This window comes from Aedes albopictus, chromosome 2, assembly GCF_035046485.1.
Source record: "Aedes albopictus strain Foshan chromosome 2, AalbF5, whole genome shotgun sequence".
NCBI classification, from domain to species: Eukaryota; Metazoa; Arthropoda; class Insecta; order Diptera; family Culicidae; genus Aedes; species Aedes albopictus.
Window position 1 is genome coordinate 343,850,540 of NC_085137.1, and position 23,575 is coordinate 343,874,114.

Sequence of the window (23,575 nt, forward strand, 5' to 3'; positions counted from 1 at the left end):
TCAAAAAAGTCGCGCTTTGATATATCGCATGCATGGATTTGGTTCACTTTTATATTTGGCCACTTCCGGCGGGACATCCGAAACCGGAACACAACCAGTTCAGATATGGTCTGAGACTGTTTTCTTGCTAACTTCCATCAGGTTATCGAAATTGCCGCAATTTGATGTGTCGCATGCATGGATTTGGTTCACTTTTATATTTGGCCACTTTCGGCGGGACACCCGGAACCGGTTCCGGAACACTACCGGTTCAGATATGGTCTGAGACTGTTTTCTTGCTAACTGTTTATCAGGTTATCCAAAATGCCGCAGTTTGATGTGTCGCATGTATGTGTTTGTTACATTTGTTTGTATGGCCCCTTCCAAGGGTACTGGTCCGGAACACGTAAATGGCCATAATTCCGGAAGGGCTGGACCGATCCGAACCATTTTCAATAGGAAACGATGGGACCAGATTCTGCGTCGAATGAACCATCGGTCATTAAAATTGGTTGAGGTTTACTGCCAAAAAGTGATGTGAGTTTTTTGTACACATACACACATACACAGACATCACCTTAATTCGTCGAGCTGAGTCGATTGGTATATGTGGCTTGACACTCCGGGCCTTCTATCAAAAAGTCGTTTTTGGAGTGAACATATAGCCTTTCCAGTACACTTAGTGTACGAGAAAAGCAAAAATGTTTCTTAAGTCGATCTCAGTATTTCACTTTTTTCGGCTTAGGAAGTAATACATATTTGTTTTATGGAATACGTTTCCATATTGGCATGCTCTGGCATCCATGTACTCAACAGAAGCACGATGTTCGATGAATTTAAATAGTAAAAAGAAATCCACATTGCTCTGGTGGAAATCGAACCCACAACTCCGAATTCGCTTTATGGACATTGCTTATTCCTCCAAGTTACAAAGCTACTTGACTGTCTTCCTCGCATGATGGCGTAAAATTAAACACGATTCCACTATTGCACATGGTTTGTTTCTTTTCAGAATCTGAACATCCTTCAATTGGGATTAGATGAGCCTCCCTCACACACATATGCTGTCAAAACGGGAGAAGAATTGTTTATATTTGTCGAGTGCCTCAGGCACTGCCTACCGATTAGTATCAGTCGAAAGGTCATGCATTTGTATAAGTACAGGGGATGGCAATAATGTTTGGGATAGGCAACTATTTTTCTCCCACAAAAAAAATCAACATTCTGTAATTTTTCATAGAGAGCATCAAAAAATTTCAAATTTTGACAAGTTTGTCAACCTATTATATGTGCATCATTGGTACAAATTTGGGCTCGATTGATTAATTTTTCGCGAAATAAGAACCCTTCGGGTAAAACACTATTTTTTAGGCAACTTATTTTTGAACTGTCATATCTCGGAAACCAGTGAACTGAATTGAATGAATTTTTTAACGTTTATCAGCAATATATTGATACTTACTATGACGTTATAAAATGTAATATTTTCTCACAGCAAATTAAGTTATACACTAAAACCTCTTTTTATGCATGTTTTTTTAATGCACTTTTAATTTATGCACCTTTTTTTATGCCCTGCATAAAAAGAGGGAAAGCTACTCAGAACCAATATTGTGCATAAGAATATTTATTAATGACAGGAACTATTGCAACGGCGACCGGGGGGTGTTTACTGATGAGAGCGAAGGAAGATTACATGTTCGTTTTTGGGTGTGTCCGAAGGTCTCATGTGCGTTACATGGACTCCGAGTGGGTCTTAAGGGGATTTCGGAGTCATTTCAGGAGTCTTAGAGCATTTTAGGCTGGTTTCGAAGCCTTTATGGAGGCGTTTTTAGGGGTTTTGGTTGAGGATGGTTTTCTTTAGATATTTCAAGATGTTCCAGATCATTTTCGGCGTGATTCAGAGGCTTTACGGAAGCGTTATGGAGGAGTTTTCGGGGTGTTCGGAGCATCTCAGGTGCGTTACATGGGGTCCGAGGGGGTTTAAGGGAGATTTTGGAGGCATTTTAAGACGTTTCAGAGCATTTTCGGCGGGATGCAGAGGCGTTACTTATGCGTTACGGAGGAGTTTTCGGGGTGTTTGGAGCTTCTCAGGTGCGTTACATGGGGTCCGAGGGGGTTTAAGGGGGATTTCGGAGGCATTTCAAAATGTTTCAGAGCATTTTCGGCGTAATTCAGAGGCGTTACGGAAGCGTTACGGAGGAGTTTTCGGGGTGTTCGGAGCCTCTCAGGTGCGTTACATGGGGTCCGAGGGGGTTTAAGGGGGATTTTGGAGGTATTTTAAAACGTTTCAGAGCATTTTCGGTGGGATGCAGAGGCGTTACTTATGCGTTACGGAGGAGTTTTCGGGGTGTTTGGAGCTTCTCAGGTGCGTTACATGGGGTCCGAGGGGGTTTAAGGGGGATTTTGGAGGCATTTCAAAATGTTTCAGACCATTTTCGGCGTGATTTGGAGGCGTTACGGAAGCGTTACGGAGGAGTTTTCAGGGTATTCGGAGCCTCTCAGGTGCGTTATATGGGGTTCGAGGGGGTTTAAGGGGGATTTTGGAGGCATTTCAAAATGTTTCAGACCATTTTCGGCGTGATTTAGTGGCGTTACGGAAGCGTTACAGAGGAGTTTTCGGGGTGTTCGGAGCATCTCAGGTACGTTACATGGGATCCGACGGGGTTTAAGGGGGATTTTGGAGGCATTTTAAGACGTTTCAGAGCATTTTCGGCGGGATGCAGAGGCGTTACTTATGCGTTACGGAGAAGTTTTCGGGGTGTTTGGAGCTTCTCAGGTGCGTTACATGGGGTCCGAGGGGGTTTAAGGGGGATTTCGGAAGCATTTGAAAATGTTTCAGACCATTTTCGGCGTGATTTAGTGGCGTTACGGAAGCGTTACGGAGGAGTTTTCGGGGTGTTCGGAGCATCTCAGGTACGTTACATGGGATCCGACGGGGTTTAAGGGGGATTTTGGAGGCATTTTAAGACGTTTCAGAGCATTTTCGGCGGGATGCAGAGGCGTTACTTATGCGTTACGGAGAAGTTTTCGGGGTGTTTGGAGCTTCTCAGGTGCGTTACATGGGGTCCGAGGGGGTTTAAGGGGGATTTCGGAAGCATTTGAAAATGTTTCAGACCATTTTCGGCGTGATTTAGTGGCGTTACGGAAGCGTTACGGAGGAGTTTTCGGGGTGTTCGGAGCATCTCAGGTACGTTACATGGGATCCGACGGGGTTTAAGGGGGATTTTGGAGGCATTTTAAGACGTTTCAGAGCATTTTCGGCGGGATGCAGAGGCGTTACTTATGCGTTACGGAGAAGTTTTCGGGGTGTTTGGAGCTTCTCAGGTGCGTTACATGGGGTCCGAGGGGGTTTAAGGGGGATTTCGGAAGCATTTGAAAATGTTTCAGACCATTTTCGGCGTGATTTAGTGGCGTTACGGAAGCGTTACGGAGGAGTTTTCGGGGTGTTCGGAGCATCTCAGGTACGTTACATGGGATCCGACGGGGTTTAAGGGGGATTTTGGAGGCATTTTAAGACGTTTCAGAGCATTTTCGGCGGGATGCAGAGGCGTTACTTATGCGTTACGGAGAAGTTTTCGGGGTGTTTGGAGCTTCTCAGGTGCGTTACATGGGGTCCGAGGGGGTTTAAGGGGGATTTCGGAAGCATTTGAAAATGTTTCAGACCATTTTCGGCGTGATTTAGAGACGTTACGGTAGCATTACGAGGAGTTTTTGGGGTGTTCGGAGCCTCTCAGGTGCGTTACATGAGGTCCGAGGGGGTTTAAGGGGGATTTTGGAGGCGTTTCAAAATGTTTCAGACCATTTTCGGCGTGATTTAGAGGCGTTACGGAAGCGTTACGAGGAGTTTTTGGGGTGTTCGGAGCCTCTCAGGTGCGTTACATGGGGCCCGAGGCGGTTTAAGGGGGATTTTGGAGGTATTTCAAAACGTTTCGGAGCATTTTCGGCGGGATGCAGAGGCGTTACGATAGCGTTACGGAGAAGTTCTCTGGGGTTTCGAAGCCTCTCAGGTGCTTTACATGGGGTCGCCGGGGGGTTCAAGGGGGATTTTTGAGGCATTTCAGGAAGTTTCAGAGCAGACTCTGAAATACCTTAAATCGGCCCTCAAATCTCATGCACCCTTTAAAGTCTCCAGAGATCCCTTGAATTACCCCTAAAGCCCCTTGGAACTCCCCTGAAACCCACTTAATACTATTGAAATACCCCAGAATTCTCCGCAATTCCATGAAAATACCAAAAAATCTTGACAGAACACCCTTCTAAGGCTCCTCAAACCCCCCGAAACAACCCCTTAAAACGCCCCTGAAGCCCCTTGGAACCCCCTTTTTGGGCTCTTTGGGAACATTCTGGAAACCCCCTTAGCCCCACCTCATCTGCCCAGGAGCAAGATCTGTTCTTGCAAACTAGATTTTCTAATTAAAGCCCAAACTTAATTTATGCATAAATTTCCCTCTTTTTATGCCTTTTTTAATTTATGCACATTTTTAATTTATGCAGTCCCAGCCATGTGCATAAAAAGAGGTTCCAGTGTACCGGGTTGAAATTTTAATCCATATAAAGAAAAATAAGTCAAATTTACAATACCACACAACAATTACTAAATGTGTTCTTTTTTTCATTCTAAATAGGCTCTAATATATCTGATTAGAGATAACTTGAAAACAGAAGTGAAAAATCTTTGATTATCAATACTAAAATTTATTGGCATTGATGTAAAAATATTACATTTTTTCGAGAAAAATCCAAAAAGTGTCAATCCATGATATCTTTTTTCAACGTTTAAAAAGTACCTATGTTTTAATAGTTTGTGAAGCATATACATATTATTAGTGTACGTTTACAATTTTATTCAAATCGGCCCACTGGTTTCCGAGATATGACAACTCAAAAATGAGTTGTCTAAAAATAGTGTTTTACCCGAACGGTTCTAACTTTGTGAAACATTATTCAATCGAGCCCAAATTTGTACCAATGATGCACATATAATAGGTTGAGAAACAGTCAAAATTTGAGATTTGTTGATGCACTCTATGAAAAGTTATAGCAGGTTGAACTTTTTTGTGAGAGAAAAAAAAGTTGCCTATCCCAAACATTTTGGCCACCCCCTGTACCTAGCTGCTAAATGGCGCCGCTTAAGTAGATTTCTCTCTAGAGCATTTTTCGCCTATTGATCATTTTCGTTTTCAGTCATTGTATGACAGACATTAGAATGCGATATGTCAAAAGTAGTCAAAAAAAAGTGTTACTAAAAGTTCCTGCACCGTTTATCACATAGACGGCTTCATTATACATATCCTTAATTTACTTCGTTGGAGAAAATCTCAGCCATTTCGTCCTAGAGATAAGGATCCTGCAAAGTCGATAAGCCCCATTTTACTTCAGATTTCTCTTCGTGCTTTGGAATGCACTTAAGACATTTAGAGGATACCTCTGAGATTGACTTGACAGTACCCCTAAATAACATCGCAACTATTTATTTACCAATAAACACACTGATTACAACCGAAACGGATACCAAAGCCCCGAGAAAATCCTAATTAATATAAACCACCTCGTATAATGTTACACCTCTATGCCATTTCCCGCTGCGGTAACGTCTCATGAAATTTTCACGACCCTTTTTCGGAAAACCCAAGCGCGCATATCTTGCCCACATTGCCGCAATATCGTTCCACTTTAACACGCTCATTTTGCGCAATACCTACGCCAGTCAGTCAGTCAGTGCCTTTCCACCCCGCCCCGGTTTGGTTTCACTTCCAGTTGAATCCTCCACTACTGAGCTCCTTTTTTTCGGCACCATCATCGTACGTTCCAAACCCACCCACACGTTCACATTCTGCGGTGACCCTATATATCGTTGTTCCATTCGGATGCATGGATCGAGCGACCTTCTGCTGCTGATACCTACTCTACACGTGCTGCTGCTGCTGCTGCTGTTGCTGAGTCGGACTCTTCGGGGTTTGTTATGTGCAAATTACAGCACAACGACCGACGACGCTGACACTGTGCTGCTGATGCTGATGGGATCGGGACGGGACTGCTGGGAAAGCGATAGATGGAACGCAGAAAAAAGAAACGAGAAGCTTTTCCGCATTTTATCCCCATGAAGACAAGTGTGAAATTACATTGAAATGGATATTACGACTTTTGCTGATGTTGATGCTGTACTTCCGGTGCGGTGCGCGTGGTGGTGGCAATGACCGCCGTCGGGTTGCGGTGCTGTTACTGCTGCAGCTGCTTTGGTGTCCGCTCAGACTCAGTCAGGCTCCGTATGTTTGGGTTCCGAATCGAACGGGTGACGTTTGCTCATTTTGTGTTCCATTTTCTCGGTTGACGGTTTTTCTCATTTTCCCTGCGTCCTTTTATTTGCTGATATTTTTTTTACATGTGATTCTACATTTGCTTTGCAACGGTTTGTCCGGATTTGGATGGGATTTGCTTCCTATTGGTCATACGAATTCGTTACTTCGCGATCCAATGAATATGAACTAATTTGAATTTTAGCTGATCAAACAAAAAAAAAACTTGTAAGGATTCTGACGGCTTTTGTATTTAGTGTTATCGGCCGGATGATACTATAAAATTATGCAATGTATGATTCCCAATTCTACCTCAATGCAAATGAACATTAAGGTCCTTTCCCTTTTTCCAGCATCAAAGTGAGCTTGTTTTTCAATTAAGTATACTTTAAGCACTTCCACACTTTAGCATCGTTTGACAGGCACAAACACTATAGTGTGGTTGCATCCAGTATAAGAAATTTACGAAAATTATTCTTTTTGAGATAGAGCTCACGTTTTAGTTGTTAGATAAGAGCTTTCCATTCTTTTGACGGACACAAAAATGCTCTACATTAAAAAAATAGTTATTATTCCCAGACAACCAGGAGTCGCTGTACATCGTAGAAAATACTGTTCAAATTCACTATCGCATACAGGTACGGCGAGTGCTGTTATGTGCGAATGCAAAATTAATAAATAGAAAAGATAAAAAAAGTTTAAAGTGGTGTATGAATTAAGTCGCATAAATGCGAAAATAAACTTGCACAGCGCAGGTAAACCAAGCGCATGTTAACAAACACTACTGAGGTGAATTAGAATATCAGCCAATTTCAGTTCGATGACAAGATTTGATTTTTTTAATTTTTGTTAATCACATAAGATGCTATATCACATCGTAATAGTGTGCACCATAAATCGCATAAGATAACGCTTCTACGACGAATACTCATATATTTGAGCCTGCACTTAGATAGAATCCATTTAGGTAAATTCTATTGGTTTATCTCTATTAAGTAAATATGGAGTTGGGAGGGGGTGGAGGGGTAGAGGAAGAAGGGTGGCTTGAACTGATTTCAAGTTTAGACTGTATTGATCCATTGTTTGATAATACAAATATTTTCATTTATCGAATTTTTTGACAGTTTGTTAGAAGTAACAAAGATTTTGTAGTTTCAACATAAAATAGCGGTTTGTTTTAAACGACTGCACTTTTGTCGCCAACAAATCCGGAATGTGATTGTGCTGGTGACGGCAGCTTCTGCGGCAGCTCTTAAATCTATTTTTAGACACTCAGCAAGCGGATGGAAAGTAGGGTATTGGTTCCCTTATAAAGCATGGGGCTCCCATTTTCATCCTACGAAAAACAAAGGACTGAAGCGCTGTTTGTTTTGTTTCTTATTTTTCTATTTTTAGTCAGAAGTGAGCATGCATGAAAACAAAAAGAACGTAATCAATCGGTGCCGTATGGTACACATAGCCTAGAATGAATAAAAAAGACAAAAAGGGGAAACCGACCAACGTTTTGTGGATGCTGTCTTGAGTGCCTGCGAGTCATCCATCACAGCCAAAACTGCACTTGAAAGTTTGGGTGATGGATTTGCTACGCCTTCTTTGTTGTAGTGAAGTTGGGGTGAGAATTCTAAAGATGTGCGAGTGCTTCCGGGCCAAGTTTGTGGTCCCCATTTTGTAGAAACAAATGAAGTTTCTAACGTTATATTTATAAATGGTAAATTGTGTGTTTTTTCATCGATAAATAATAAGTAAGAACATTGAAATATTACTTTGGAATAGGTGAATCCTCAGTTTGAAAATCAACCATGCATTTTATTGTTTTATTTTATTGTAAGCGTCATTTTTCTGCATGTATGCAACCTCTTGAAATGCCTTAAGGTGAGACCCATTTAAACTGCTCTTAAACGTCACGAAACCCTCGGAATTCCCTCGAAATGCATTTAAAAGCATTGAAACCCCTCTGAATCGCCGAAACTTTCTTTCAAACTATCCTGAAGCCTCATGGAACCCTCTGAAGTCCCTGAAACTCTTCTCGAACTGCCCCATCAGGTCTACTGAAAGCCTTGAATCCTCATCTGATTTTTTCCGAACTTCCATGAATCTACTGAAACGCAATAAAACGCCTTGAAACCTCTCTGGAGTTCCCCTAACCCGGTCCACGGAAGCTTCTCTCAAACTCTCCTGAAGTTCTTGAAACCCCCATGAGCATCTTGAAACCAATTAAAACGGCTTAAAATCTCACCGGAAAACCCTTGAAAGTTTTCTGAATTCCCTGAACATCTTAAGAACCCCCTGAAGCCTTCCGAAATCTGAAACACTTAGGAACCTTGAATCATTTCTAAAACCCCTCTAACTCCTCTAACACCACATTTAAGCATTATTGATTCCGTTTGAAGCCCTTGGAACAATCCTCAATCGCCCTGAAATGTCTTGATATGTTTTGAACACATCGAAACCTTTACAAATCCTCATTATAATCCAAGCGACTTCTGTCGATTCCCGGGATTCCACTTGAAACCCCCAGAACCTGTCTGAGAAACTCTGAAGCGCTTTAGCGTATCTTGAGATTATTGAGATCTCCTAATCCACTTGAAACTTTGGACCGCCTTGAAACCTTTTTGAAATTCTACAAATCTACTGAAAGTCCTTGGAATCCACTATAAAACCACGGGAAAGCCCTTGAACTATTTCAGAAAAAATAAACTACCAGATTTCTGCATTAAATGTTATATCCAGTTCACATAAATTGTGACAAAACTGTTAACAGTTATCATGGCACTTTCATTCAAACTTCTTCCTTGGAGCAAAGCCTTTTCGGTCTCTTTTAGCATCCAACGTGAAAAACATAGGTGCGATTGGTTGCGTACCTAATTCCGCATTGCGATAGAAATTTGCATATAATTGAGTACGGGATTTATATTTTGCATCTCGCTGAAACTCTATGAAATTCTTCTGAAACGCTCTGGAAACACTTGAAACAAGCCCGTGCACAAGGGAGAGGTTTTGGTAGTTAAACCCCTCCCATTATCAATGTTTAAAGCACTAAGCGCCCCTCCACTCTTTGCCAAAATAAGGAAAAACTCCGTAGCAGCTGTTGTGGCAACTTACACATTCGCACTCTCACGCAAAGTTTTACCACTGAGCGATGTGTGTTTGTTGCCGATCCACATTCGTAGCAAAACAGAGCGGTGCACATTTTATTAAAGATGTGTACTAGACCGGCCCACATTTGTATGAGACGAATGACATTTTTGTATTTGGGCCAGTCTAATGTGTACGCAGAGCTGTTTATCAGTGTATGTATGCCATCTCTGGTGGCCGCAAAATACTGTAACATCGAAGGGATTGTTCGCCCAAATAGGACTTAGGAATGCGTAATTGGGCCGAATAAGTCATTAGGCCGAATAAGTCATTAGGCCGAATAGATAACACTAAAACCTCTTTTTATGCATGTTATTTTTATGCACTTTTGATGTATGCACCTTTTTTACTCAGAACCAATATTGTGCATAAGAATATTTAATAATGACGGGAACTATTGCAACGGTGGCCAAGGGGTGTTCACAGAAGAGAGCAAAGGAAGGTTACAGGTTCGTTTTTGGGTGTTTCCAAAGGTCTCATGTGCGTTACATGCGGTCCGAGTGGGTCTTAAGGGGGTTTCGGAAACATTTCAGGAAGTCTCAGAGCATTTTAGGCTGGTTTCAGAGGCGTAAAGGAGGCGTTTTTAGGTGTTTTGGTTTAGGAGGATTTTTTGAGGCATTTCAGGATATTTCAGACCATTTTTGGCGTGATTCAGAGGCGTTACGGAAGCGTTACGGAGGAGTTTCCGGGGTGTTCGGAGCTTCTGAGGTGCGTTACATGGGGTACTAGGGTGTCTAAGGGGGATTTTGAAGCCATTTCAGGACGTTTCAGTGTCTTTTCGGTGGGATTCAGAAGCCTTGCGGAAGCGTTACGGAGAAGTTTTAAAGGGGAGCTTCTCAGGTGCATTACATGAGGTCCCAGGGGGTTTTAGAGGGATTTTGGAGGCATTTCAAGACGTTTCGGAGCATTTTCGGGGGATTCAGAGGCGTTCGGAAGCGTTACATGGGGTCCTCGGGGGGTTTAAGGGGGGTTTTTGAGGCATTTCAGAAAGTTTCAGAGCAGACTCTGAAACACCTTAAAACGCCCCTCAAACCTTTTGCAACGCCCTTAAAAGGCTCCTGAGACCCCTTGAATTATCCCTAAAGCCCCTTGGAATGCCCCTGAAACCCACTTAATACCAATGAAATACCCCAGAATTCCCCGTAATCCCATGAAAACACCAAAAAATCTTGACAGAACTCCTCAAATCGCCCGAAACAACCCCTTAAAACGCCCTTGAAGCCCCTTGGAACCCCCTTTTTTAGCTCTCTGGGAACTTTCTGGAAACCACCTTAGCCCCACCTCAACTACCCAGGAGCAAGACCTGTTCTCGCGAACTAGATTCTCTAATTAAAGCCCAAACGTTATTTATGCATAAATTTCCCTCTTTTTAAGAGGTAAACAGAGGTTCCAGTGTATTACAAAAGACAACGAGGAGGGGGGGGGGGTTGTTTGGGGTTGGAATATCCAGAGAAACGATCACATTGTTCATTCGGCCTTGACCTTTTCGGCCAACAGGGGCTGTCCATGAACCACGTGGTCATGAGGGGGGGGGGGGGGGGGGGGGGGTTCGGCCGATGACCATTTTGTATGGACGAATAAAAATTTTTGTATGGTCCAATGGCCACGCGGGAGGGGGGGGGGTGAGAAGTCCCAAAAAAATGACCGCGTGGTTTATGGACAGCCCCAAACATCTTGTCACCCCAAACACATTTTCGGCCTAAATATATTTTCGGCCTAAAGATCTTGCATTGCATTCCATTGCGAAATGCATTAAAATGCCTTGAAACTTCTCTGAATCCTTGTAATCTTCGCTTATACTCACCCGAAGCCTCATAAACCCCATTTTCTGAAATCCCCGGATACTCTCCTGAAACTTCATTTTTTTGCCTTTCTCGTACACCAAGTGTACTGGAAAGGCTGTATGTTCACTCCAAAAATTACTTTTTGATAGGAGGCCCGGAGGGTCGAGTCACATATACCATTCAACTCAGCTCGACGAGTGTGTTGTCTGTGTGTGTGTATGTGTGTGTGTATGTGTGTGTGTGCATATATGTGTGTATGTGTGTATGTGTACAAAAAAACTCACATCACTTTTTGGCAGTAAACCTCAACCGATTTTAATGACCGACGGTTCATTCGACGCGGAATCTGGTCCCATTGTTTCCTATTGAAAATGGTTCGGATCAGTCCAGCCGTTCCGGAGTTATGGCCATTTAGGTGTTCCGGACCGGTACCCCAGGAAGGGGCCAGATATGAAAACGCTCCAAACCCATGCATGCGATACATCCAACTACGACATTTTCGATAACTTGATGAATGGTAAGCAGGAAAATAGTCTCAGACCATATCTGAACCGGTAGTGTCCCGGAACCGGTTCCGGGCGTCCCGCTGGAAGTGGCCAAACATAAAAGCGAACTAAACCCATGCATGCGACATATCAAACCGCGGCTTTTTTGAAAACCAGATGAACGGTAAGCAAGACAATAGTCTCAGACCATATCTGAACCGGTTGTGTTTCGGAACCGGTTCCGGTGTCCCGTCGGATGTGGCCAAGTATAAAAGTTACCCAAACCTATGCATGCGACATATCAAATAGTGGCTTTTTTGATATCCTAATGAACAGTAAGCAGGAAAATATTCTCAAAACATATCGGAACCAGTACTGATCCGGAACCGGTTCCAGGTGATCCGCCGGAAGTGGCCAAATATAAAATTGAACTAAATCCATGCATGCGACATATCAAACCGCGTCTTTTTCGATATCTTTGTGAACAGTAAGCAGGAAAATGGCCAAATAAGAAACTGAACCAAATCTGTGCATGCAACACATCATATCGCGGCTTTTTGGATAACCTGATGAACGGTTAGCAGGAAAATTGGCTCAGGCAATATCAGAAACTACTGATACTGTTCCGGAATCGATTCCGGGTGCTCCGCCGAAAGTAACCAAATATTAAAGTGAACCAAACCCATGCATGCGACACATCAAATCCTGGCTTTTCCGGTGTCTTGATTTAGCAAAAAAAAAGTTTCCGACAATATTTGGGAAAACCGATACTGTTCCGCAATCGATTACGGGTGTTCCGCCGGAAGTGGTCAAGTGTAAAGGAGAACCAAACCCATAAATGCGACACATAAAATTGCTTTTAATACCATTAGTGTGCCGAAACCGGTTCCAGGTGGCCCGCCGGAAGTGGTCAAATGTAGAACGAAACCAAACGCATGCACGCATCAAATTAAATAACGGCTTCTTCGATAACGCGAAGAACGGTCTACAAGAAAATAGGTCACATTTAAGACTTCCAGTAGTGTTCCGGAATGTGTTTTGAGTATCTCGTCGGAACTGACGAAATGCAAAAATGAACCACACCCATGCATACGGTACAACAATTCGCGACTTTTTAGGAAAACTGATTCACAATTGGAGTTAGTCTAGTGGTTAAGGTTATGTTCGATTTCTGTTCCGGTCTGGAAAATTTTCTCGACTCCCTGGGCATAGTGTGTCATTGTACTTGCCTCACAATATACAAATTAATGCAATGGCAGGCAAAAAAGCCCTTCAATTGATAACTAAAGAGACAGGCCAAGTCCCAGTGGGGTCGTCGAGCCATAAAGAAAAATAAGAAGATTCACAATTGGCATGGAACTAGTCTGAGACCACATCAGGGACAATCGGTACAATCCCGGAACTGGTTCTGGGTGTCCTGCCGGAAGTGGTATAATGAGAAATTGAACCAAACCAATACGTGTGATACCATAAAACTACGCTAATTCGACAATGATTGCTGTCAAATTACCGGGGTAAACTTTTAATTCGACAAACTAACTCTATTTTAGTTTTTGTTTAGATTTTCGGATTCGTTCTTGAACACAAATCCTACAGATATTGTGGTAGTATGAATTGAAAGCTTGTTTATTTTATGACTGTTGGCTTCCGAAATTCACTGTGGTTGATCACCAAATGGATCAGGTGTCAGATAGCACAAAATGTGAACTTCCGGAAGTAGCAGCTGCACGAAGATTTGCTTCGGGTGTGAGTAACAGCACAATATCGTATCATTCGTGCATGGGACACGCTTGTATGAAAAAAAAAATCAACGCTCCAGTCGACTTTTTGGTTTTTATTTTGGACCCATATGAACTGTACAAAATTTCAGAGCAATCGGTGGAACTATAATTTAGCGCAAGCGATTCAAAGTTTGCATAGGATTTACTATAGAAAAAGTTACACTTCCGGACAAAAAAATCCCAGAGCTCTTAATTCAAATCGAACAACGCTTTTTGTATAAACATAATTTGTGAACTATTCCTTCGAAGACCGCTGTATATAACTGTGACATTTGATCATTTTTTAATTCGACAAATGTTGAATGAGCGAGGTACGAATTAAAAAGAGTCGTATTAAGAAGTGATTAATACGGGGGGTTTAACAGTACATCAAATAACAACTTTTTCGATAACACGATGATTGTCGGGGCCCGTGGCGTAGTGGTCCACACGTTCGCTTCATAAGCGGATGGTCATGGGTTCGGTCCCAGCCCCGGCACTTGCAATTTTTCGTCAGTTGCTCTTCCTCCCGAGAGCAGCTGACACCTGACCCTCTTTGGAGCATATGCTCTAACGGACCCGGAAACTTGGATATCGGCGAACCGCAACTCATAATGGACGACCCCCAATTGGACTGGAAAAGGAACAAGAGCCACACATCAGCATCATCGTGCTCATCATTCTACTGTGGACAGGGTAGAAAAGTGAAAGCAGCACAAGGCACCAGTTCGATATAGGGTATCGCGCTACTTGGGCGGTGGTTTTCTTCGTCTGTCATTTTCGTCTGTTTTCCACTGTAACTCGGTCAATTTTGAACCGATTGACTTGAAATTTTGTACACGGGTAGATACTATACCTATCTCACCGCATTCCAAGAATTGTGTCAATTGGTTCAAGATTGATTGAGTTATAGTGGAAAACAGACGAATATAGAAGCCACCGCCCAAGTAGCGCGATTTCCTAGTTGAATTAGAATAGTATACATTTAGGCGCCGTACAATATGTAAGTGCAGCGTCCAATTGGAATCGCTCACGTAGTGCCCTAGTGGACAAAGGAGCTGTAAATTAGGTTAAGTGATTAAGAATAAAAAAAAAACACGATGATCGATTCGTAATACCATATTTTAGACAACCGGTAGTGTCCCCAAACCGGTTCTGGGTGTCCCACTGGAAGTGGTCAAACGTAAACGTTATCCATACCCATGCACGCGATACATGAAATAGTGGTTTTCTAAGTAACATAATAAACATTAGCAATGAAATGGTGTCAGACTATACTTGGGAGACTCGGTAGTGCCCCGGAACCAGTTCCGGGTGTCCCTCCGAAATTGACCAAATGTACCGTGCGACACATCAAACCACGGCTTTTTTGATAACCTTAGGAACGGTTAGCTATGAAATAGGCTCACACAACGTTACAGACTACCGGTGAACAAAATCAATACAAACGATAAATATGTGTAAGAGAAACAAAATTTGACAAATTGAACCCCCATACAAAAAGATTATACTCACTACATATCGTTGTTGTGTTCAACAATTGATTCAAATATTTAGCAGTTCGCTGTGCTCATCAAATCACACAATTTCAGATTCCTGAGGTGTTAATATTATGCTTTTTGTTGAAATTAGAAGTGACCTGGGACGCGAAAACTGAGTTTTTACTTAGCTTTAAGTGTCGCAACTCGATTTGGATGAGTGCATATTGTATCTCTTAATAAGCTCAATGATGCGCAATGCCAATTATTCAAATTTATTTCGCATCTGCAACTTCACATGTCACGCGAGCCGCGACTTCGATTTGGTGATGCGGCGATAATATACAGTAGGATGAGTCAACGTTGTTTGGAAAAATTTGAATTTAATCGCATCAACCCCGAACAAAGGTTTTTTAATTCCCTTTTGCGTATAAAATTACTGGGTAAAATTTTAATGGTCTGGTTGCGCCCTCGCTCTCTGTTAGTGGATGAAGTTTACATGGAAAATTTCACATGCTTGCATTTTTTTTGTCAATTTTGTAACCTATGATATGATAATAAAATATAGCCTAAAGTGTGCAGAAAAAATTATTGGCGAAGATCGCAAAGTGATCTGTGATTGTGTAAAAAAATATATCTTGGCTTGTAAGTATCGTCTTGATATTGATCGGCCTCCAGTGTTAGTGAAGATGCTCAAGCAGTCAACTGAGAAGTCTGATATTTTTCAACTCTGCTTATACGTTGAACATAACGTCGGGCTATGTGCCATCAATAAGTTTTAAGTCAATTCAATAATGGCTTTGATAAAATGCTTGCTTTGCTTGATTGAGAACACTTTGGCTTACATCGACGGAAAGGTCGTGAGAGCATATTTGACGAGAAAGGCACTATCACCGCTAGGTGGATTAATTTGGGTTTTTTTGTCTGTATTAGCTTCACCTGAGAGTCTCCTGAATGCCCTTGAAACCCTTTTTGAGCTTACATAAATCTTTATGAATCCACTGATCCGCAATAAAACGCCTTGGAACCTCTCTGAAATCTCCCTCATCTGGACCCCGGTAGTTTCACTCGAACTCTCTTGAATTCTTCAAACCTACAGGAACATCTTTGAAGCATACAGAATCCTCCTTAAACTCACTTAATCGGGTTATAACTTCTCCAAGACCCAATGAGGCTTCAAAAACTTCTTTCAAACTCCTGGGAACTCCCATGAAAGCCCTTGAAACCAACTTATACATCTTAACTTCTTCCTGAAACACCCTTGAAACCCCCCTCAAGCTCTTCTGAAGCGCTTTGAGATCTCCAACAGATTGAAACTCCTTGAAAACCATCCCAAGACTCCTTGGAACCTTTTAAAACCCCATTTAAGCTCTACTAAGGGGAGCGGACCTGGATGAATGCTTAGAACACGTGACTATCACGCCGAGGACTTGAAACCGAATCCCACTCCCGACAAACTCACAAAATGTAAGTTCTTCCTTCGGAAAGGAAGTAAAGCGTGGGTCCCGAGATGAACTAGCCTAGGGCTAAAAATTTCGTTAATACAGATAAAAAAAAAAGCTCTACTACCAGTCCCTAAATTCACTAAACCTCCCGGAAACTCCATTGAAGCTCCTTTAAACCACATGATACGCTTCAAAGTCTGGTAGAACGCTATAAAACGTTTTTAAACCATATATAAACGCTATAAACGTTTGAAACTATATATTAAAACTAGAATTTGTAAGTTTTACATCGCGATCTTATAGATGCTATCGGCGGGTAATTATTAAACTTGTGTTTGTGGCCTTGCAGCCTTCAGTATGCATTCAAAACGACATATCTTTTCTATTCCCAACGTATCAATGGTCTATGATATGCCATTTTCTCAAGAGTAAGAAAATGTTTAAAATCGTGAGCAGGTGCAAAAATCGGCCATTGGCGGCCATTTTGGGCTTCTAACAAGCTTGTCCTTAATAAATAAATACAAAGTATTTCGCACAACAAAATGTGCATTTTATAAATTGCACAGTCCTTATCAAAAATTTTAATCCATAAGGTACCGGTAACACAACATTCAGCACTGTTCCCAAGCTTTTATGACTCAATCCATATGCCTGGCAGCATTCTACATTTCACGCCAAGAAATCCAAGAAAATTTCTAATTACAACATACTTTGCAGGTCGTCAGTCCCCCTTTCCTTCACTCTTAGTACCGCAGCATTCCCCTCACTCTCCAGACGCCCCCCCTCCCCAAAGGAAGGAAGAGGAAAGCTCTCACGCTCCAGGAATTTCCGCTTCTTCATCCGTTCCGGCAACGGATTCCTCCCAGTAGCAGTCTTTCCTAAACCACGCCGGATGCCGTACGAAACGTAATAAAGCGACTCGACGCCGTAAACATTTTCCCTCGGCTTGCGTCGATTAGCACCAGTTAAAATGCTCCAAAAATTGGCACAAAGCCTTGTTTGGTGCCGCCACGGCAGCCTAGGAGGGCGAGAAGACTTGTGCTGTGCTGCGGAGACTCTTTCTACGTTCTACGCTTTAAGAGAGTGTAATTTTAATGTTCGGGTAGCTACATTGAAATTCATTTAATGACAAAAACTTTCCATCGGGTGTCACTCTCGTTTTGTGTCTCGCACAATTTTTGCGCCAGTGCCATTATAAAATGTGTTCGTTACTTGCGTGTTGGAAAACTTTTTTTGTTTCAGGGAAAATGTATGAGCAGAAAACAATTAACTTAGACAGGGGAAAAAAGTACGATGTGGGCTTCGTAAGGATAATTGCGGATGTTTTGACGTTGCAAACGTCATACAGCTTAGTATCATTTTACCTAACGGTAACTCAAAAACCTCCAAGAGATTTTCCAAATTAATCTAGCCTTAACTAGTTCAAACAAATCCTCCACCGCTCACAGCGATAAGCCAATTAAGGTGACATAGAAAATGAAGATCTAAAGCCAAGTGACAACATGCAATGATTCATACCCTGTAATTTTTGCTTAACTCAAGCCAACCTTGTAGGAAAACAGGAGAATGAAGTGCATTCCGAACCATTCTCCTCTCATTTATCAGTGTATCGCTACTGGCATGAATAATGAAGAAGTAATAGCTACTCATATTACTGTCAAGTGGGACGCGTCAAGATGTCAGACAATGTGATGCGCTAATCTTCAACTGAACATGTTGTTGATTCTTCATGCCTCAGGGAATACCATTGCGCCATTGTCAACCTCCTATATGCCAATGCGTAGACTTGGCAATCCAATGGTGATTGTTGCTGTCTGACTGTTGTTGTAACATAATGAATGGACTGCAGAATTTGTTGAATTGCAGTTTGTTCTGTTGGAACTAAACTTCCATCAAATAATGTCAATCCTTTCAAAGGAATTTTGATGTAATTCCTGAATAATTTGGGAACATTTTCTTGTTCTCAATGATCTGTTGAGAAGCTATATTTTGCCCAACGGTGTCGCCTAGTCCACTCTGGCTCAAGGCCGACCAATTGTAGAAATACTTGATGGAATCTTGACAAGAAATTCTTGAATTTTCTGTGGAGGAGTTCTGAATAAATGTTCAAAAAACCGCTTTTTGAATCTTTGTAGCAATTGCTTACAGAATCCTTAGTAGTGTTCCTAAAAAAAAAAATCAAAGATAAAATTTCTGAAACAGTTCTTGATGAATTTATTAAAGACATCTTTGGTAGAATTCCTGAAATAAACATTGAAGAAATTAAGGAAGAAATATTTGGAGAAATGCTTGCTGAAAACATTGAAGAAATTGCTACGGAGATTCCCAAATAATTGAAAGAATCTTCACAGAATTTACGAGAGAATTATTTGGAAGAACCACTAGAAGAATGCTTGCAAATGTGAAGAAATCAAATAGAAATTCTGAAAGAAATCATAAAGCAATTCCCTATAGAATTTTTGGAAAAAATACAGAAGAATCCTTGGATGAATTTGCAAAGATAAATTTTGAAGGAATTCTTGAATAAAGTTTTAAAATTATTCTGTGAGGAACATTCTTGAAATGATAAAAGGAACTTCTAGCTAAATTCAAACAAACAATCTTGGGATCTTGAACAAATTACTGGATAAATAATTAAAGTTATTCCTGAAAAATCCTTGGACAAATACTTGGTGGCATCCTCTCAGGAATCACTGACCGTAATTTTGAAAACAACATCAAAGAAAACTTTAGATGAATGTATGAAGAAGTAATTATATCCTTGGAGCTGTCGTTGGAGAGATTTCTTAAGGAATATTCGGAGGAAGTTCTGATGAAATTCCGGAAAGAATTTCATGGGATGTCTCTGAAGCGAGCTCCTTGACGAATATTTGGGGAAAACCATAAAGAGAAACATTTAGAAAATTTTCAGCAAATTTTTGAAGGCATTTTTTAAAAGATCCTCCTGGAAATTTCCTAGGAGGAATTCTAAAAGCAACCTTATGTGAAATTCACGATATAACAATTGAAGAAATACTTGCTCATATCCTTGAATAAATATTGTATTGCATGATAAACGGCTTTGAAGAAATTCCTAAGGAAATTTTTATAGGAATACCTGAAGAAATTTTTGTAGATACTTCGGGAGATTTGGTTATGAAAACTTGATTAATTGATTGATTGATTTGTCTTTATTTAAGAGACTTTCAGCCCTTGGCTGTTATGAAAACTTGTTTAGAACCTCCTTGATTGGTCCTTGAAGAAATGTTAAAAGAAATTCTTGGAGGATTTCCTAGAAGAACCATTAAAGAAATAAAGAAATGCTTAATAATATCATAAAAGCTTTGAAAAATTCTTGGAAAAAAATCTATTAGGAGCTTATGAAGGAAACCTTGACGAAGTTTCTGAAAAAAATATTGGAGTTTTAAAATCTTTGAAGAAGCACCCGAATGAATGCTCGGTGAAATCCATGAAGAAACCCATGGAGAAAATTAAGGAGTAATCCCTGGACAAGTTCTTTGAAAACGCTTGGAGGAGTACTTGATAAACTCTTTTAAGAAATTTTAAACGTTTCTTAGAAGTATTTTGATAAAGTCCGTGGAAAACCCTTGAAGAATTACTAAAAAAAAAATGCAGGAGATGTATTTTTACCTGAAGTACTTTTTGTAGATACTTCTGGAAATTTGGTTATGAACACTTTTGATTGGTCCTTGAATCAATGTTTAAAGAAATTCTTGGAGGATTTCCTAGAAGAATCATTAAAAAAATAAAGAAGTGCTTAATAATATCATACAAGATTTTGAAAAATTCTTGGAAAAAATCTATTGGGAGCTTCTGAAGGAAACCTTGACGAAATTTCTGGAAAAATTATTGAAGTTTCAAAATCTTCGAATGAGCACCCCAATGAATGCTCGGAGAAATCCTTGAAGAAACCTATGGAAAAAAATATGGAGAAATCCCTGGACAAGTTCTTTGAAAACGCTTGGAGGAATACTTGATAAACTCTTTCAAGAATTTTTAAACGTTTCTTAGAAGAATTTTGATAAAGTCCGTGGAAAACCCTTGAAGGATTACTGAAAAAATGGAGAAAAAGTATTTTTCCTCTGGATTTTTCCACGATTTTCTGTAAAAATCTTTGAAACTTTCATCTTTGAAAAAAAATCCTTGAGGTATTTTAAAGATGAATGCATTGAGCTTTTGCTTAAAGAACGCTTACAGAAATTCGAGAAAAAAAAGTCAGAGATATTCCTGAACGAGTGTTTGGAGAAATACTGGAATGAATCTTTGCATGATTTTTAAGGTACTCTTGACGAAATTCTGCCCAATAGCTTCCTCACATTTACTACTTTATGGACTCTTAAAAGCTTTCTGAACGAAATCTTAAAAAAAAGAATAATTTTTACATGAATAGGACACGTTCGGATAGTACTAAAATTGTAGTAATGAGCTGAATTTTTGTATTGTGAGAAGGTGAATTCTCCGTTTCTGCATGGAAATGGTACAAAAAGCGTGGGTATTATGATTCCTTGCCTTATTTGATGCCGTTTGAGCAAAACTTTGGGTAACCGTGTTGCCTTTTTCTCCATTTCTTGCAACTTAAACAACACAGTTACCCAAAGTTTTGCTCAAACAGGATGAAGTTAAGCAAGGAATCATAATACCCACGATTTTTTGAATCATTTCATTGCAGAAACGGAGAATTGACCTTCTCACCATACAAAAATTCAACTCATTACTTTTTTTCTAGTACTTCACCGATCGTATCCTATTCCTTATCATTAACCTGTTGGATTTCCTGCAGTAATTCTTGATCCTTGGGAATATCCCTAGAAGATTTTTTTCACGGAAGTCCTGGAGGAATACTTGGTTAAACGAGCTTATTGAAATTTTAAAGACATTTATTAAAAGTTTCGTGAAGAAACTTTAAATGATCCACTGGTGATATCGCAAAGAGAATCTTGGAGAGAGCTTCAAAAAGAATCATTGGAAAATCTCCTGAGAAAATCCATATAGAAGCAACTCGTGCAGAACTTATTGAAGGAATGTCATGCTTATTTTTTTTAATTGATTTCTTTGAAGAAAAATCCGTGAAGGAATACTTGGAGAAGTAAGACTCGAATTGTTGTAAAAAGTTTTAAAGTAATTCTTGAATATTTTTTTAAGAAATTTCTTTTAGAAATCCCTGAAAGAATTCTTGGAATCGCAAGCAATACCCGTGGAGAAACTCCAAAAGGGAAAATTTACTACTACCAAAGAATTACTGCAGAAATTCTGGAGGAATCCTTGAAAAAAAACGTTAAGAGGGTCTCACGAAAAAATACTTGAGGAATCCTCGGAGGAATTCTTAATTTAATCTGTGAGGGAACTTCTGGGAAAAATCTTTAAAAATTGTCTACCAATAATTCCTGCCGATATCCTTGTATGAACTCTTTGTTAAACCAATAGAAGCATTCCTGACGAACCATTAAAACATTAGTTAACCCAGGTAGAAGAGAATTGCAAAATAATGGCAAGTTTTGTCATTAAAACAGAATTACTGAATGGCAAAATTTGCTATTGGTTTGTTTGAAATAAGTGACAAAAGGGCAAAAATAATAACTGACATTGTTCGATGAAATAACTACAGGATGTCAAATTTTGACATTGCAATGGCAAACCAAGAACAAAAAAAAAATAAGGTTGGAAATTGCAAAATATACCATTTTTGAGTTATTGAGAACAGAACAATAAAACAATTATTTATTCTCTTTGCAAACAAAAGAAGTATAAATTTTGTTATTTATTGCAAGTTTTCGGATGAGAAGTAATTGCAAACAAATGTCAAATATTTCCATTAACATAATCAAATTTCAAGTTTTGTCATTATTTTAATAATAAGTGCCAAAACGGCGATGTTTCATTTAAGTCGTAAGAGATTGACAATATTTCACCAATTGCAAAATTAGTTATGATAGCAAGATCAGACATTCACTAGTTATTCTACTAAATTTTAAATCATTGAATAAATGGCAAGCAAATGGCATATTTTGATATGATATCATATTTTGCTATTGACATGTTATGTTATGAATGTCAAAATAAGTTGTGATAATAAAATTTGTTATTATTTTGTTTTTGGTTTGTCATTCACCTCTACCCGGGAAGGAATACTTGGGCAATTGCCTGAGATATTTTGGGAGAAACTTTGAAAAGGAGTTTAAAAGCAATCAAGAAATCTCTAAAATCTCGAAAGCGAATTCTTTGAATGAATTCTCGAAAGAATTAAAGAACTTTTCAAAGGAGGAATTTCTCGTGCGAGAAATTATTGGAGATGAATTTTTGATCGACATATTGAGAAACACATTCTGAAAAAAATCTTTCAGGTATATCCTAGGAAATCTCGGAAGAAATCCTTGATAAATTCTGGAAGAACAGGAATCTTCGATAAATCTATCGATAACTCCGGAGAGCTTCTGGAGGATTCGTTGGTTGAATTTCTGATTGCATGCTTGATGGAATGTCCTAAGGAATTCTTGCAAGGAATGCTAAAGAAATCCTTGGAAAAATTTCTTTGAAAAAAAAAACTGTGAGAATATCACAAATACTTGAAGAAGTTTTTGCAGGAATTTTCATTTGAGTTCTTGAGCAACTTTCTTGAATGATTTTTTTTTCTACAAATTTCATGTCTTGAAAGCTTAAGAAATAGAAGTCATTAGCTTCCAATTCGTGAGCTGAGATTGATTATACGGCGATAGTTTAGTAGAAAAAGGGCTCAAAGGTAAGAAAAAAATGGAAATGTGATTACCTCACTTAGTAGTGATTTGCGTCCCCTTGTCCTTGGATCAGGCGGTCTTTTGGCATGTTCCTAGTTGTCAGCAGAAATCATTTTATTTTGTGTGGCGAAAATCATCTAAATTCAAATTTCTCAAAATGTATATCTTTTCCAGAAAAAAAAAATATATGATAGGCAACTAAGTGGTCATCATTGTGCACAATCAGTATCAAGTATTTTTTCTAATATTATGTTCCATTCCGAGAGATTCGCCTTCAGATGCTTTCTGCCATACAATATTTTAGGAATTTTCTTTTTATCGATTTTTATGTATAGACACTGGCGCCATATTGGTCGATGTGGAGAGTCGGAAATCAGCCAAAGCATTCAATTCATTGCTAAAATGGTTTGTTTGAACGTGAGAAATCTTAACCTGCAACTGATGAAATACATTGGTCATAATAGCAAAAAAAAAACAAA

The 23,575-nt window shown here is 39.9% G+C and overlaps 1 protein-coding gene across 2 annotated transcripts in view; it reads left to right on the top strand.

Moving 5' to 3' along the window:
* The window catches only part of LOC115263159 (Krueppel-like factor luna), a 271,925-nt gene that overhangs the window by 98,984 nt on the left and 149,366 nt on the right, over positions 1–23,575 (top strand). The gene's annotated exons all lie outside the window — the stretch shown is intronic.